General features: G+C 43.6%; 1 protein-coding gene across 1 annotated transcript in view; it reads right to left on the reverse strand.

Moving 5' to 3' along the window:
* Positions 1 to 15,695, reverse strand: part of PIGK (phosphatidylinositol glycan anchor biosynthesis class K) — a 232,176-nt gene that overhangs the window by 143,732 nt on the left and 72,749 nt on the right. The gene's annotated exons all lie outside the window — the stretch shown is intronic.

Here is a 15,695-nt window from a genome sequence, read left to right on the forward strand (position 1 = left end):
AGAAGTTTACAGCCCATGGCACTGTAGCCAATCTCTCTGGACAGAGATGCAAGAGAAAAACTGATCAAAGATTACAAAAAAGGATAGTTCAAATGGTGTATAAAGAACCTCGATCAACTTCAGACAAATTCAAGCTGACCTTAAGGGCACAACTGTGTCAGCTCCCACTATATGTCGCCATGAAAAGGGACACTATGGTAGGAGACCCAGGAGGACCCCACTGCTGACACAGAAACATAAAGCCAGAATGGAGTTTGCCAAAACTTACCGGAAGACAAAATCCTTTTGGAAGAATGTGCTGTGGACAAAAACGTGCTGTGAATAAAAATTACAGCTTTTTGGCAAAGCCCATCATTCTACTGTTTTCAGAAAAAGCAATGAGGACTTTAAAGAAAAGAATACAGACCCTCCAGTCACACATGGTGCAGGTTCACTGATGTTTTGGGGTTGCTTTGCTGCTTCAGGCACTGGATGTCTTGACCGCGTGCATGGCATTATAAATTCTGAAGACTGACAAAGAATTCTGGGGTGCAACATAGGGCCCAGTGTCAGAAAGTTGGGTCTCCATCAGAGGTCATGGGCCTTACAGCAGGACAATGACCCAAAGCACACGTCAAAAAGCACCCAGAAATGGTTTCAAAGTGCTGGAGAGTACTGAACTGGCCAGCAATGAGTCCAGATCTCAATCCCATAGAGCACCTGTGGAGAGATCTCAAAACAGCAGTTAGGAAAAAGAACCCGTCCAATCTGAGAGACCTGGAGCAGTTGGAGAAAGAAAAGTGGTCCAAAATTCCAGTAGAGAGGTGGAAGAAACTCATTGATGTTACAGGAAGCCATTGATTTCAGTTATTTTTTCTAAAGCGGTGTGCTACCAAATATTAAATTGAGGGTGCCAATAATTTTGTCCAGTCCATTTTTGGGGTTGTCAAATTTGGCTTTTTGATTCTCCACTGTTTTGTGTCATACCAATGCAAACAAAAGAAATAAACATGAGAATGTTTAAACATTTGTAATTGCAACAATATTCTGGGCAAAGCGGTGCGTTATCTGACAGAAATGCAGGAGTGCCAATATTATTGGCCATGGCTATATAGTTTTTTTTTTTCCATTCTCGTGAATTTGCAGACTATTCACATGAATGGGCTGCCTTAAAACATTGTGCATTAATGAAATGCACCACAAAGTAAAGATGTAAAGGGGGCCTAATGAAATCTGCCGATGCAGAAAAGGGGGGATAATCTATCACTATGTATCATCATCACTTTCCATGTCTAATCACAGCCATTTCATTCTATTGAATTGAACGATTGCTTGTAAGAGCCATAATCTAAAAAAAGAAGACGACTGGCCATACACGTCTTGAACTTTGGCTGATTCCTGCAGGCACTGCAGCTACTTACACACAATAGATGGACATGGAGTGGAGCAAAGATGGAGATGACTATAAGAGTGTTACTACCTTGTTGTGCAGTCATTGTAAACAATTACAGCCTACAAGGGTCTTTAGAAGGTAAGGGCTCATGTACACGGGACTCTTCTGAGCGATGGAAACTGACTGCTGGAAACGTATGGTAAAAAATGTCAGTTTAGGCAAGTTTGCAAACCGCGTTTATGTGCGTTTGCGTTTAGAAGCGTTCTTAAAAGATAACCTCAGGAGACCTTCCAAAATGCCCAGAATGCACTGAAAAATAATAATGAACTATTTCAGACATTTTGAGAGAAATAGAGAGAGCAGAAGCAGAGGGAGCAGTATGTGTTGAGATGACCTGTCTTTTCTGGTTGTATTCACTATGGATCCCATCATGAGCATAATGCGGCACGTTCTACCATTGTTTCCTTCACGTGAAACCTGGAACTGACTGCACTGGTGTACCGGGTCCATTTGAATACATGGAAAACGCTTTGCATGTATTTCTGATGATGAAAAAAAGGCTCTGGACAGCATCTGGACATGGAACAGTTAAAAAACGCTTATAAACGCAAACTCTAATAAACGCGGCTAACCGCGTTTACAAGCATTTGGTGTTTGAAACACCAGTAAAATCTACTCCTGAACGCAAGTTTGGTGCATTCAAAAAAACGACTGTAAACTCAACTGCCTGTAAACGACGATGTGTACATGGACACATAGGAAAACATTAGGGAGAGTTCAGGGGCTGCTGAAAAAAACTCTGAACAGCTCCTGAGCCCTAAGAGATTAACTGCAGCAAGAGGTGCTAGAGCTGCGAATTACAGATGCAGAGCCAAAACAAATAGAAATTGCCGTTGAACTTTAGGCCAAAATCAGTTCTGACCCGAGATCATCCCACTATTTAAATCTATTAAAATTAAACAATATAAACAATTTTTTTCTTGAATAAGAACAATGAAATAGGTCAGACAACGAAAAGTGATGGCTCCTGCGTTTACACCTCCTCATGGAATTCGCACATTGCAGTTGGTAATAGATCCGTGAGATAACATAAAACCTGTCTGTGTGGGCTGCAAGCTGAGAAATCCGCGTGAGCCAAGCCTGAGAGCAGAAACGGCCTCCACATACCGAGCAGAGGCGTCAGGAACCCATGTCAGTGCTAGCGAGATACTCGCTCATTAGAGGTTAACCCCTCACTGTCAGACATCAAAGGTGTAATACAGTTTAATATGCCTAGAGTGGTTTCCACGGTGTGCACGCTGCACCAGGTTACATGTTAAAATCTTTCACACTCCTAATACACTGAAATTCTCTTAGAGTTTTGCGGCATTATGGAGACCTAAACACGGTTGACCATCTCCTCCTCCTCCTCAAAAAACTCCACTCTCTTGGCCTCAGACTCTGCTCTCTCCTGGTTCTCCTATCTATCCCAACGCTCCTTCAGTGTTACCTATAACGCTGTCACCTCCCCCTCACTCCCCCTCTCTGTCGGGGTCCCTCAAGGCTCTGTCCTCGGACCCCTTCTCTTCTCCAACTACACCTCCTCCCTTGGCGAACTGCTAAACTCCCATGGCTTCAACTACCATCTCTATGCCGACAACACACAAATCTATCTCTCTACCCCTCACCTCACCCCCTCAGTCTCCAAACGCATCACCAGCCTACTAAGTGACATATCGGCATGGATGTCACTCCACTTCCTCCGAGTCAACCTTTCCAAAACTGAGCTTCTAGTATTCCCCCCAGCCCGTGCCCCCCCCCCCCCCCCCGACTTCTCCATCAAGATCAACAACACAATCATCAATCCCACCCCTCACACCAGGGTACTAGGTGTAATCCTAGACTCCAATCTGTCCTTTCAGCCCCAGATCCAATCACTGACAAACTCATGTAGACTTCACCTCCGCAACATCTCCAAGATACGCCTGTTCCTAACCTCGGAAACCACTAAGCAACTTATTCACTCTTATTATATCACACCTTGACTATTGTAACTCCGTCCTCACTGGCCTACCTCATCGCAGGCTATCCCCACTCCAGTCCATCATGAATGCTGCTACCAGACTCATTCACCGTACTAACCACTCTGTATCCGCCACCCCTCTCTGCCAATCCCTCCACTGGCTTCCAATTGCCCAACGGATAAAATTCAAAACACTAACACTGACGTATAAAGCCGTTCATAACAATGCCCCTAATTACATCACCGATTTTGTCTCTAAATATCACCCAAACCGTACTCTCCGCTCCTCGCAAGACCTCCTACTCTTTAGTTCCCTGGTCTCCTCCTGCCATGCTCGTCTCCAGGATTTCTCAAGGGCTTCACCCATCCTCTGGAACTCCCTACCGCAAGCTATCAGGCTATCGCCTACTCTGCTCACTTCTAGGCGCACTCTGAAAACCCATCTCTTCAGGGAAGCCTACCCCAACCCCAGCTAATACTGGAATCCACTACTCCTCCTACCACTCCATCCCCCACAGCGAATTACCTCTTGTACCACTATCCCCTCCCTCCTAGATTGTAAACTCCAAGGAGCAGAGCCCTCTAATCCCTCTTGTATTCAACTGTATTGTTACTGTACTGTCTCCCTCCATAATGTAAAGCGCTGAGCAAACTGTCGGCGCTATATAAGTCCTGTATAATAATAATAATAAACCACAAACCAACATTATATTTCAGTGTTCTTTTTTCTTTGTGTGTTAAAACAAGGAAACAAAACAGCCTTAAAAAAAAAAAAAAAAAAAAGCTTTCCTCAAAATATTCTGAAATTAATTCATGTTCAGTAGCCCCTAAATATAACATAAGCCCCATGTAGGACTTATGCACCTGAGCATTTTCCTGCATTTGAAATGCACATGAAATGCAATTCAACAAATTTCCATTAGCTTTAATGGCGCAGTATACATATCAGCAGTTTTCCACCGACCCTAACGGAGCAATACACAAGTTATCAAACTTCCATTGACTTTATTGGATCAGTACACATGACCATTTGGAGGCCAAATTTGACCTGCTTTGCGTGGCACTGCAATTCTTTCAATGGTGCAAGCCCTATTGAACAAAACAGGTCAAACACAGCCCTTCCTTTTCAGGTGCTGCATTTTCTATTTAAACAGCTGCATTTGGATGGAAACAGATGTGATTGGTAAGAACATCTGTCAACATGACCTCTTGCCCTGTCCTACAGGCCCCAGCACACAAACTGGGGAAAAGAAAAAGTCACACAAAATAGTAAACCAATCATTATCCTCTCAGTGGCAGAACACCAATTATTAACATGATTGTAAACCCTCAAATGTTTTTCTCTTAAAATAATAAACATGTCATACGTACCTGCTCTGTGCAATGGTTTTGCAAAGAGCAGCCTTGAAGCTCCTCTTCTTTGGTCCCCCCACCAGCGCTCCTGGCTCCTCCTCCCTCCCCCACAGAGTGCCCCCATAACAAACATCCTATGCGGACACTTGTGCATGCTCATTCACAAGCTGGCTCTCTGCGTTCATAGACATACAGAGCACAGCTTAGCCCCACCCCCTCCCTCCTCCCTGCCTGTGATTGACAGCAAAAGCAATGATTGACAGCCAATGACTTACGCTGCTCTCTCTGAGCCAATGAAGAGGGAGAGGAGAGAGTCTCTGCTCTCATGCACAGCTCTGGACTGAGATCAGGCTCAGGTAAGTATAACAGAGGGCATGGGGAGGGGAGGGCCCGCACGCATAATGTTTTTTACCTTAATGCAGAGAATGCATTAGGGTAACAAAAAAAAAAAAAAAACCTTCTGCCTTTACAACTACCTTACACTATATTAATAGCCCAAACAGCTTTCTAAAATCCCAGTCTACTTGTTTCTTGCTGTCTGTGTCCAGTTGGAAATATCTCCCTTTACTTTCAGTAAACAGGAAGCAAGAGGAAATCTCTACAAAGTGAGAACTTCCTCCTTAGATGTCAACAGAACAGGTGTCCCCAGAAGAAAGCTTTCCGTTTAATTTCTTTATGGCGACAACCAGGGGCGGACTGACCATTTGGAAACTCGGGCACTGCCTGAGGGCCCGGGGTCAGTAGGGGGCCCCATGAGATGCCCTTGGTACCTTTTTCAAAGGCTTTTTTGAGTTTGGGCAAGGACACGGGCCCCATGATCCCCTAATGCCCGGGGGCCCCATGAGTTGTCAGTCCGCCCCTGGCGACAACTCACCAGTGGCCACCAGGACGAACAGAAAATGTAAATCTCTACTGGACACAGAATTAAATAAAAAAAACGTTGTTCTTGGATTAATAAAATCCTTTAATTCAATATCCATGCCGTGATACACAAGGGGAAAATATGTTGCTATTGGGGTCAGTTTTTAATTAATAATGGGATACAGTTGCTATGTATGAGGTGTGGAGGTGTGACAATTTAATTCCTGGATGGACTGTAAAAAAAAAAAAAAAAAAAATTGCTTACCTAGACTAGTGGTTGTTGTCACCTTCAGAATAGTCCCCTCATGATGCAACACACTTTTCTAGATGACTGTGCCACTTCCGGAAACATCCCTGGAATTCTGGATTTTTTCCAGAATACTGTACAGTGTCTTTGTCGCGGTGTGCTAGATATCTGGAGTGTCATTAAATCATTAAATCTGTGTCCTTTTAGGGCATTTTTTTAAATTTTGGAAACAGCTAAATGTCGCAAGGTGCTAAGTCAAGGGAAAAAGGGGGTTTGTCAAGTTTCAGAATTAATTTCTGTACCAGAAACTCATGAGCAGGAGCACTATCATGGTGGAGAATGCACTTGTCAGGCCAGAGTTTCAGTCTTTTCGTCTGAACAGATTCCTGTAACCTTTACATTTTCCACAGTTGCACCTGTCCTTTAGGTTTTTGGCTGCCCATTTCTTGCAACATTATGAACATCATCCCGCTCCTCCTTAAACGGCCTATTGCTACTGAAAAACACGATTTCTTCATGGAATTCACCATAAGCCTGTTGTAACAGAGCTAACATTTCACTCAAACTTTTGCCAATTTTCATGAAAAATTTGATGTTAATCCACTAGATTCCAATCACTTATTTTCCGTGCAAGTGTAATTTTTTCTACTACTCTGGAAAGGCTGAGTCAACTGGTCTACGACCCAGGCGAGTGCCAGTTGAAACACGTCAGAATACGCTCGAGTGCGAATGGCTGTGTAACTCACCATCATAGTGCCATACCACAAACCTTCTTGGAATTAAATTGTCACACCTTTATTCTCTATTTGGTCTATTTATCAGTAGTGCAACTATTTTTTTTAGGACTTCTCGGTGTGTGGTTCATAGTAACATCATATGACATGAGTTGTGCTTAACGAAAAAAAAAAAAATTACAAAAGATACGCCAAAAAAGTACGTTACATGGCCTAAAAGCTACGATTTCAGCGAGTTTCTCTTCATTTAACATTTTCCAACAATATTCATCCAGTATATACAAATTTTAAGATCAACCCAGAGCTCACTGATTGCACTGACATTTTTTCAAGTCAGTGATTGAGCCCGCAAAGAAAATTGCTGCGCATCATACTAAAGCCTTTATTTTAATCAGTGTCAGCAAAATGTTAAATTTATTCTGTCTCTTATCTTCCTTGACAGCACAAATAAAAGGTCTTCCAGATGTATCAACATATTAAATGTGATGCAAAGTAAGGCTGAAGCAGGAAACAAGAGGGGGAAAAAATCCAAAGCATTCAGACTTACAGTCAGTCTTTCCTTTAAAACTAATGGAGTCTGTAGCACGTATGTGCAAGAGGAGCAAAAGCCGACTGAGAAGATTTTGCAGCCAGGTTGTGTGACACCAGATAGGTTGGCAAGAGATGACCTCACCGCAGCAGTTTTATAGGAAAGTACACTATAGGGCCCAGGTTTTTTTAATGGACCCCTGGCCATCCCACCTACACTATATGGACAAATTACATGGACGCCCTTCCAAACGTTTGCGTTCATGTGTTTCCAGTAAAGGATACTGTTAATGCTAAAGAACAATATGAGGAAGGCCCTTTTCTGTTTCCAAATTACAAGACTAGTTCCATAAAGATATGGTTTGACCAGTTTGGTATAGAGGAACTCAAGCAGCCTTCACAGAATCCTACCAAACACCTCTGTGATTAATTTGACGGCCAACTGCAAGACAAGTCATTCCATTCAACATCAGTACCTGACCTCACAAATGCTCTTTTAGCTGAACGGGCACATATTTGTACAGATACACTATAAAATCTCCAGGAAAGCCTTTCAAGAAAAGTAGAGCAAGAAAGGTGTAAAGAATGAGAGCACCACGAGTTTAAGTCCAGTAAAGATTTGTCAATCTGGACAAAAGATTTGTAGGTAAAGCCAACATGTTTGGGGAATAAGCAACTATGCCTTCATCAGGGCTTCAATGCCGGCAGTAACAGGTAGAGTAGGAGGGGGTAAGGCAACTCCATATAAATGCGCGTGGTTTTGGCATAGTAGGAAGGTCCCACTGATGGTAAATGTATATCAGCAAGTTAACAATTTACCATCCGCCCTATAGCAGTTTTACTGCTACAGGGTGGCATTCCAGTGTAAAATTATGTATATACATCCATGTATGTATGTATGTATATATATATATATATATATATATATACATATACACATACATACACACACACACACATATATATATATACACAGTTGTGTTCAAAATAATAGCAGTCAGACATCACTAACCTGATCAATCACTGTTTTTGATAGAAATGATATTTCTACATGGCAAATAATTTACTAGCAGGTTTAGTAGAGTAATAGAAATCCAACAGACCCAACAGTCATGACATGCATGCTGCTGATTCTGTGTAATTGAATCACTAATTGAAAGGGGCATGTTCAAAATAATAGCAGTGTGGAGTTCTATTAGTGAGGTCATTCATTCTTTAAAAAACAGGTGGCAATTATTGCCCTTATTTAAGGAAGGAAGGCAGCAAATGTTGTACATGCTGGTTACAGTGCATTTCTCTCTGAAATTCTGAGGAAAATGGGTCGTTCCAGACATTGTTCAGAAGAACAGCGTACCTTGATTAAAAAGTTGATTGGAGAGGGGAAAACATATAAAGAAGTGCAGAAAATGATCGGCTGCTCAGCTAAAATGATCGCAAATGCTTTAAAATGGCAACCAAAACCTGAAAGACGTGGAAGTAAGTGAAAACTACCATTCGAATGGATAGAAGAATAACCAGAATGGCAAGGACTCAGCCAACAATCAGCTCCAGGAAGATCAAAGAAGGTGTAAAGTTCCCTGTGAGTACTGTTACAATTAGAAGACGCCTACAGTCAGGTCCATAAATATTGGGACATCGACACAATTCGAACATTTTTGTCTCTATACACCACCACAATGGATTTGAAATGAAACGAACAAGATGTGTTTTAACTGCAGACTGTCACCTTTAATTTGAGGTATTTACATCCAAATCAGGTGAACGGTGTAGGAATTACAACAGTTTGCATATGTGCCTCCCACTTGATAAGAGACCAAAAGTAATGGGACAGAATAATAATCATAAATCAAACTTTCACTTTTTAATACTTGGTTGCAAATCCTTTGCAGTCAATTACAGCCTGAAGTCTGGAATGCATAGACATCACCAGACGCTGGGTTCATCCCTGGTGATGCTCTGCCAGGCCTCTACTGCAACTGTCTTCAGTTCCTGCTTGTTCTTGGGGCATTTTCCCTTCAGTTTTGTCTTCAGCAAGTGAAATGCATGCTCAATCGGATTCAGGTCAGGTGATTGACTTGGCCATTGCATAACATTCCACTTCTTTCCCTTAAAAAACTCTTTGGTTGCTTTTGCAGTCTGCTTTGGGTCATTGTCCATCTGCACTGTGAAGCGGCGTCCAATGAGTTCTGAAGCATTTGGCTGAATATGAGCAGATAATATTGCCCGAAACACTTCAGAATTCATCCTGCTGCTTTTGTCAGCAGTCACATCATCAATAAATACAAGAGAACCAGTTCCATTGGCAGCCATACATGCCCACGCCATGACACTACCACCACCATGCTTCACTGATGAGGTGGTATGCTTAGGATCATGAGCAGTTCCTTTCCTTCTCCATACTCTTCTCTTCCCATCACTCTGGTACAAGTTGATCTTGGTCTCATCTGTCCATAGGATGTTGTTCCAGAACTGTGAAGGCTTTTTTAGATGTTGTTTGGCAAACTCTAATCTGGCCTTCCTGTTTTTGAGGCTCACCAATGGTTTACATCTTGTGGTGAACCCTCTGTATTCATTCTGGTGAAGTCTTCTCTTGATTGTTGACTTTGACACAAATGCACCTACCTCCTGGAGAGTGTTCTTGATCTGGCCAACTGTTGTGAAGGGTGTTTTCTTCACCAGGGAAAGAATTCTTCGCTCATCCACCACAGTTGTTTTCCGTGGTCTTCCGGGTCTTTTGGTGTTGCTGAGCTCACCGGTGCGTTCCTTCTTTTTAAGAATGTTCCAAACAGTTGTTTTGGCCACGCCTAATGTTTTTGCTATCTCTCTGATGGGTTTGTTTTGTTTTATCAGCCTAATGATGGCTTGCTTCACTGATAGTGACAGCTCTTTGGAACTCTTCTTGAGAGTTGACAGCAACAGATTCCAAATGCAAATAGCACACTTGAAATTAACTCTGGACCTTTTTATCTGCTCATTGTAATTGGGATAATGAGGGAATAACACACACCTGGCCATGGAACAGCTGAGAAGCCAATTGTCCCATTACTTTTGGTCATTTAACAAGTGGGAGACACATTTGCAAACTGTTGTAATCCCTACACCGTTCACCTGATTTGGATGTAAATACCCTCAAATTAAAGCTGACAGTCTGCAGTTAAAACACATCTTGTTCGTTTCATTTCAAATCCATTGCGGTGGTGTATAGAGCCAAAAATGTTAGAATTGTGTCCATGTCCCAATATTTATGGACCTGACTGTATGTGAAGCCAAGCTATTTGCAAGAAGCCCCTGCAAAGTCCCACTGTTGAAAAAAAGACATGCTGAAGAGGTTACAATTTGCCAAAGAGCACATTGACTGGCCTAAAGAGAAATGGTGCAACATTTTGTGGACTGATGAAAGTAAGATTGTTCTTTTTGGGTCTAGTGGCCGGAGACAGTTTGTCAGACGACCCCCAAACACTGAATTCAAGCCACAGTACACTGTGAAGACAGTGAAGCATGGTGGTGCAAGCATCATGATATGGGGGATGTTTCTCATACTACGGTGTTGGGCCTACCGTATATACTCGAGTATAAGCCGAGTTTTTCAGCACATTTTTTGTGCTGAAAAACGGCCCCCTTGGCTTATACTCGAGTCAACGTCTGCAGATGGCTCCCCCCCCCTTCCAACAGAAGGGAAACTACGGTAAGTACAGGGGTGGGCAGGGGGCTGCTGTCTCTTACCTGGCTTCGGTCCCACGACGATCCGGTCCAGGAAGCGTGGCTGCTCCTTCATTCGGTTCGTCCACTGTATGTTCGCGCGGCTGCTCGGCTCCGCCTTCTCACCGGTGATTGGCCGCCAGAACTGTAGCTCAGGAAAGGCACACAGGCGGCCAATCACCGGCGAGGAGGCGGAGCTGAGCGGCCCCGCGAAAATCGAGTGAAGGAGATGCAGGTAAGTGTGCCGTGCTTAGGTGCTGCTGCAACCACATATGCTGGCTGCAGCAGCACCATACTGGAACAGGGGTCAGCAAGTGTCAGTGGGAGAAATAGTGCCCCATCATTGGTGTCACTGATACCAATGATGGGGCATTATTCCTCCCACTGACACCAACGATGGGGCACTTTTCCTCCCCCCCACTGACACCAACGATTGGGCACTATTCCTCCCCCCCCCCACTGACACCAATGATGGGGCACTATTCCACCCCCCACTGACACCAATCATGGAGCACTATTCCACCCCCCACTGACACCAATCATGGGATACTATTCCTCCCCCCCACTGACACCAACGATGGGGCACTTTTCCTCCCCCCCCACTGACACCAACGATGGGGCACTATTCCTCCACCCCCCCACTGACACCAATGATGGGATACTATTCCTCCCACTGACACCAATGTTGGGACACTATTCCTCCCACTGACACCAAAGATGGGGCACTATTCCACTGACACCAATAATGGGGCGCTATTCCCCCCACTGATACTAATGATGGGGCACTATTCCTGCCACTGATACCAATGATGGGGCACTATTCCTCCCACTGACACCAATGATGGGGCGCTATTCCTCCCACTGACACCAATGATGGGGCACTATTCCTCCCACTGACACCAATGATGGGGCACTATTCCTCCCACTGACACCAATGATGGGGCACTATTCCTCCCACTGATACCAATGATGGGGCACTATTCCTCCCACTGATACCAATGATGGGGCACTATTCCTCCCACTGATATTAATGATGGGGCACTATTCCTCCCACTGATATTAATGATGGGGCACTATTCCTCCCACTGACACCAATGATGGGGCACTATTCCTCCCACTGATACCAATGATGGGGCACTATTCCTCCCACTGACACCAATGATGGGGCACTATTCCTCCCACTGACACCAATGATGAGGCACGATTCTTCCCACTGGTGTTCCCACCCTCGGCTTATACTCGAGTCAATAGTTTTTCCCAGTTTTTTGTGGTAAAATTAGGTACCTCGGCTTATATTCGGGTCGGCTTATACTCGAGTATATACGGTATTTATCGCATACCAGGGATCATGGATCAGTTTGAATACATCAGAATACTTGAAGAGGTCATGCTGCCTTATGCTGAAGAGGAAATGCCCTTGAAATGGGTGTTCCAACAAGACAACGACCCCAAACACACCAGTAAAGTGCAACATCTTGGTTCCAGACCAACAAGATTGACGTTATGGAGTGGCCAGCCCAATCCCCGATCTTAATCCAATAGAAAACTTGTGGGGTGACATCAAAAATGCAGTTTCTGAGGCAAAACCAAGAAATAGAGAAGAACTGTGGAATGTCGTCCAATCATCCTGGGCTGGAATACCTGTTCACAGGTGCCAGAAGTTGGGTGACTCCATGCAACACAGATGTACAGCAGTTCTCAGAAACAGTGCGACTACAACCAAATATTCATTAAGTGATTCAAAGGAAAGCAAAATCTTCAAACATTTTTCAGTTTATATAGTGAATGTTTGAGTTTGTAAAGAAGAATACAAACACTGCTATTTTTTTGAACAGTCTAATATTCACTTTGCTTCAATTTTTTTAGAGGAACAACACAAATTTGTTATATTTTTCTTCATGTTTTGATTTGGAATAGAATGTGTCGTGTTCCCAATGCATTTGTGTGGATGGAAATAAAAGCTATTAGAAGGATTTTGAGCTTTATTCACTTTTTTCAACACACTGCTATTATTTTGAACACAACTGTATATATACACACACAACTTTATATATATATATATATATATATATATATATATATATATACACACACACACAACTGTATATATACACACACAACTTTATATATATATATATATATATATATATATATATATATATACACACACACAACTGTATATATACACACACACACATACATACATACATACATACATACACACACACGATTTCACACTTCCGCCACACAGGGACGCCCGCCGAGGAAAAGCCACAGGATGATCTACAATTGCAGATCAACGGTCAGGGAGGAAGAACAGAGCTGTATCTATATTTACATAGATACAGCTCTGTTGTGATGGGGGGAGTCATGAATCGTGCAACTTTGCAGAGCTGAGAACACGATCCATCACTTCCCATAGTAAAAGCATCTCATAGTGTACACCAAGCACATAGCTAGGCACACACTCAACCCTTTGATCACCTTAGATGTTAACCCCTTCTCAACCAGTGTCATTGGTGATTAGTGTATATTTTTAGCACTGATCACTGTATTAGTGTCACTGGTTCACACAAAGTGTCAGTTAGTGTAAAAATGTCCGCTACAATATCGCAGTCCCGCTATGAGTCGCTGATCGCCGCCATTATTAGTATAAACTTGTTAGTCTATTTTTTGTTATAGGGCAAAAAGTAAAACTGCAGATGTGATCAAATACCACCAAAAGAAAGCTCTCTTTCTGGGGAAAAAAGGACATAAATTTAATTTGGGTACAGCATTTCATGAAAGCGCAATTGTTAGTTAAAATAACGCAATAATAATGGAATGAAAACCCAATGTTACAATTGCCTGTATGCTTGTTATATACTGAAAAAGTCTGCCTAATATTACAGTGTATGTTCCACCGAGTAGAGGTTTTTTTTTTTTTTTTTAACTTGTTTGCTATGCCTCACACTTTATGACTAATGCAACTTGTCATATTTTGACTGTGTGTAAGTGTGCTGTATCTTTTGTATGGCCTTCAACTTTTGAATTAAATTAGAACGATAGGCTCACCATATAAAACAATGCTATCCAGCAGCACCAGTAATGCTTACTGCTCTTGTGCAAATTTCACACAAATTGCAAAATGATAGAATTTGTCTGAAGTCCATTTTCCCCACTTTCTCTGCAGCAATGCCCCCCGTTGCCATGCTTGTGTCTATGGAGTTACGTCTGACTACAGTGTGATGTGGTGTTATAATGCAGTCACATGCTATAGTTCTTTAAGAACTCACACCAATCACCTCATATTCAGCACTGCCCATACCCTGCCTATTCCCGCCCACCATGTGAACCTGTCCAGCAGAGGCAAATCCCAACCATTTCTTACCCTCTGCTGGGTAACTCTGGCCTCCCCACACTTTGGTTGTGAAAGCTGTAATGTGAATTGGAACACTCCTGTATTGTAGGTGAGCAATTTATGCATCATTACACTGATTGCTAGTGCAGAATGCAGAGAACTTGCATGTGAAACATGTCATACAGATATGGAGACTTGTATTTTATTTAACATTTATTATTGAAAAATTGGATTTTTGTACGCACCATAAAATCCTTTTCTTTGAGTTCATTGAAAAACACAGCCATACTTCATGACAGATGGGTATGATGTTGCATCCTACAGGAGAAGAATACTAAGTGCAACTAAACTAAAAGCACACTCTGGGGGTAGTCCTCTGGAGGTGAGCAAACCCCCCATCTGCAAAAAAGAGTTCAGTTAGTAGTCGTCAGTATCAGCAGTATATGACATACCAAATAGGATAGCCAAAAGAAGACTGAGTGGGAGCTGTGTCCTTCAATGAACAAAGGAGAAAACAGGATTTTTATATTCATCAAAAAATCCTTTTCTCTGAGTTCATTGAAGGACACAGCCATGCTTCATGAGAGATGGGATATCCCAAAGCAGTGCCAGAGAGAAGTAGGTTAAGTCCATAAACAGAAAACAGCAACAGGACTCCGTGCTGCAGATGGGGGGTTTGGCCACCTCCAGAAGGCCTCCCTCAGGGTGTGCTTTTAGTTTAGTTGCATCTAGAGTCCTGCTCCTGTAGGTGGCGACAACCCATCAAACCCATCTGTCATGGAGTATGGCTGTGTCCTTTAACCAGTTGCTGACCGCAGATAGCCGAATGACAGCTACACTGCGGCCGGCCAGTTCTGGGAGGGCGTCATATGACGTCCTCCCATAACGCGCTCTCCTGCACGCCCCTGGGGGAGCGCACCCGGCGATCTCCGTGATCGTTGTGTTCTACGGACACAGTTGTTCACGTGATGTGGTAAAAGGCCAATCACAGCGGCCTTTTACCACGTGATCAGCCGTGTCCAATGACACGCTGATCACGGAGAAATGCAATTGCCGGTTCTCAGCTGCACTTTCCTCATGCTGTCAGATCGTGAGGAAAGTACTGCCGAGAATCGGCAGTTGTTAAAGCAGGGATCGGCACTGATGATCAGTGCCCTGATGATCGGTGCCCAGCAGTGCCACCCACCAGTTCCGCCCACTTGTGCCCAGCAGTGCCACCCACCAGTTCCGCCCACTTGTGCCCAGCAGTGCACCCATCTGTGCCCAGCAGTGCAACCACCTGTGCCCAGCAGTGCCCACCAGTGCCATCCAGAAGTGCCACCTACCTGTGTCCACCAGTGCCACCCAGCAGTGCCCACCAGTGCAGCCAGTCAGTGTCCAGTGGTTGTGCCAGTCAGTGCTCAGCAGTTGCGCCAGTCAATGTCTAACAGTGCCGCCAGTCAATACCTAGCAGTGCCGCCAGTCAGTGCCCAGAAGTGATGCCAGTCAGTGCCACTTATCAGTGCTGTCTATCTGTACCCATCATCAGTGCCATCATCAGTGCCGTCTATCTGTGCCGC

Source organism: Staurois parvus, unplaced genomic scaffold (assembly GCF_062004578.1).
Source record: "Staurois parvus isolate SC_StPar_1 unplaced genomic scaffold, SC_StPar_1.0 ptg000578l, whole genome shotgun sequence".
Lineage (NCBI taxonomy): Eukaryota > Metazoa > Chordata > Amphibia > Anura > Ranidae > Staurois > Staurois parvus.